The sequence below is a fragment of the Phoca vitulina genome, unplaced genomic scaffold, assembly GCF_004348235.1.
Source record: "Phoca vitulina isolate PV1807 unplaced genomic scaffold, GSC_HSeal_1.0 scaffold28, whole genome shotgun sequence".
Classification (NCBI taxonomy): domain Eukaryota; kingdom Metazoa; phylum Chordata; class Mammalia; order Carnivora; family Phocidae; genus Phoca; species Phoca vitulina.
The window spans coordinates 22,570,610-22,574,110 of record NW_022589731.1 but is presented as its reverse complement, the minus strand read 5'-3'; positions in this window follow the sequence as shown (position 1 = coordinate 22,574,110).

Sequence of the window (3,501 nt, the reverse complement as noted above, 5' to 3'; positions counted from 1 at the left end):
TAAGTCATCCATTATTCCATTGAGGCACTTAATTATATTTATTTGCCCTAATTTTTCCATCTCTTTTTTGATTTTTTTATATGTATGCTTGTGTCCTTTTCTCTTAATTATGTTAGCTACAATCTCTCCCACTGTAAAGAAGCATCTCTTGAAGTAATTTATTAGTTCTACTGCTTTTCTATTTATAATACATTAATTTTTACATTTATCTTTATTAACATTTTAATTTCCTTTTGTCTTACTGTTTGTTTTTACACTTCACTATTTAAGTAATAATTTATTTTCAGTCTTTCTTGTTCATAACATGGGTATTTAAGCTATACATTTATTCATCCTTTAACTACTTGTAAGTTTTGGTATACAATTCTTTACCTATTATAATTTCCCAGGCCATTTTGGTTATAATCTCCTCTTCCACTTGTGTTTAAGAGAGAGATTTTAAATACCCAGGTGAGAAATATTTCTTTATTAATACTTAGTTTTACTTACTTTTCATCAGCATTTGCATTTTGTATAATTTCCACTTTTTTGGAAATTTAATTAGTTATATTGCTTTTTTTAATTCTTTTAGGAGTTACCCATAACCTTAACATGTCTAAACTTTGACTTCCTTATCATCTTTGCTTAATTGATCATCTTTGCGAACATCTATTGAAGAATGAAGAATCCACACATTTACACCTCTCCCACGTCCTCTATACCCTCTATCTCCTGATATTTGTACTTAGATTTTTCTACATTTCAAGATTTGCAATATTTACTTTGTTCTGTACACATAATTATTACATTGACATAGATTCAATGCTCACCCCAATCCCTTCACCACGATTTTTTCATTTTGCTGGATTTTGTTATCGTGTCATATTTTAAAGAGAGGCTCAAATATTCCCTATGTCCTTGTGAACTTGATTTTTATTCCCTTTTGTCTGATACCCACACAATTTATCATTAAAGTTCTGGGCATCTCTCTCAAGTTTTCATTCCAGACCAGTTCTTCTTCTTGCTCTTTCCAGGTTCATATGCAGGAATCCCATCATCACAGGGAAGTTTTCTTCTGTTATATCTTTGGATGTGTTTTCAGTTCCATTTCATTTTTTCCCTTCTCCAAGGACACCATTTTTGTAGTGTGCATCTCCTCTCCTCTCTCTATCTTCCATTTGTAACATGTTCTCTATGATTTTTAAGCTCTGTTCTTTTCCACTTTATTGCCTCAAGTTTCTCCTTCAAGCCAGTCTCAATCTCGTCTATTTCATTCTAACTTGGCATTGATTTCTGTAATTATTTGATTTTCCTTCTCCATTTCTTTCCTAAGCTTTTCCAGTTCAGTCTTTGCCACCTTCTTTTGTCTTATCATCTGCTTTTGAGTTTTTACAGCTCATTTAGGTGTACTTGTTTCAGAGTGACTGTACCATCTTTTATTTGTTTGTTATCATAGAGAAGTATTTGTCCACAAATGTCTGCCATCCTATGGTCTAACTCCTCTTCAATTGTGTATGTTGGACATACATTTGATTTAGTATATTTTTGTATCATTTTATTTTGCACTTTTACTTCTGAGACCCACGTCTGTTCATTTTTGGTTGCTATTCATCTCTAAGTGAGTCTTTTCAAGTCCAGCCGCTTGCTCACATACAACATGGAGGGTGGGCTAAGAGAGTGAGTTAGCACAGGAACTGAAGAAAACTGTCCTATCCACCGCGTAATCTGTCCTCAAGACCCATGCCTGCCCTGGGCAAGCAGGAGATTTGCCTGGCTCACAGAGAAGCCAGGATACAGCAGGTCCTTCTGGTGGTGACTTAATGGTTACATCTTTTCTGCTGACTGAAATCAACAGCTGCAGAGCTGATCACCACCAACTGTCTTTCTTAATACCTTATACTTAACACTCAAACAGTCTTCTTGCAGAGATGCTGTGTCCGCATGAGTCCTGCTTCAGTACTGCATCCCCTGGAACTGTACAGTGTCACAGCATTCTCAGGGATGCTCCACCAGAACCCATTATTCCGCAGTTTGGCCACTTGGTCCTGCAGAACCTGGCTCACTGTGCAACATCTGCAGACTGTGTGCTCTTTCTCGGCCCCCACGTTGCCTTCCCCTGCTGCTCAACCAGCAGGCACACAGGTGTGCGCCTCCATAAGCAATGCTTGCATCCTGGCAAAAAGAAAGCCCTATCACCGGAAATCCACTCATTTTACAAAGAACCAAAGCAACACTTCCAAAAACATTGCTTTGAAGCCCAGAATTCACAGGTGAGGCTCTAAGTACTGAAGCACAAATGGCATCTGGACGTTTGCTGATGTTTCATTGATGATAAACTGAGTAAGAGTATTAGCACTTTATGTTCTTCCTGAGTTTCCACTTCTATTATTTCCTGTGAGCCAAGGAAATTGGGCCATACGATCTAATAAAAACTCTGCTGTCAGCATGTCTTCCCGCGCAGTGACGTTGAAACAGGAGAGCCCTGATAAGACAACTCGGCTGTGATGACAATATGTCTGCTTTCAACTTTTCCGGTGTTAATTGGGGAAATTTCCTGACACATGGCATAATGAAGGTGGACGTGATGGATGCAGTCAATGATTACATGTCAGAGGCATTATCAAGAATGCTTAATGTCTAGATCTATTTCTAACTAATGACCAAGATGGGCTTAGGAAATTAGCGAGAGCTAAACACAGGGTCAGGCTACTGCACAGTGATGAAATTGATGTAGTGTGGAAATAATAAAAAAAAAAACATCTATTGGCAAAAATTAAAAAGTGTGACTCCAGCAGACAGGAAGGATGCTGGCAGAACGCATGCGAGTCAGAAGAGTTCAGATCCTGTGAACCACTTTCATCGACAGAAATAGAACAAACAGAGAAGCAAGGGCTTCTCAGAAAGGCTGTGATTTGTTTACCCAAATAGCAATACAAACACAGTCATGAAAACAAGGGCTCATTATAGAGAGGATTTTGCAAGAAATCAAATAAGTAGGGAGCAACATTAAAAAATGGTCGTCTTCACTCTGAAAATGGGCTTTGGTTCTGGAATTTGATTGAGGAAGATTGGAGCATTGACCCCACTCTTCCACTCTGTTATGGGATGATATGCAGACACAGACAGCGCCATTTCAGTACCCTCTGGCTGTCAGAACAATATTCTTCCCCTGCGCATTATTTTGGCCTTGGCCATGTGAGTTAGACTGATGGAGCCGATGGACTGTTGGTTGGTATAACATGAGCAGAAGCCGCAACTGCGCGGCACCGTTGGCTCTGGGCCCTTGCACTCCTGCCATTGCCATGCAAGCTCATGCCCCAGGTAGCTGCTGGTCCAAGGAGAAACCCGCTAAGAAGACCTGAACCTGACCCATAGCCTGGAGCCATGGACAGTCAACCCACCAGTGAGAGAGCTGGCCAGCCATGCCTCATGGAGATTCACCCCTCTGCTCATTTCAAACATTGTTTTTTCAAATGAACCTAAATAAAACTCAAATCTCTGACACCTAGTCTAATGTGCTTT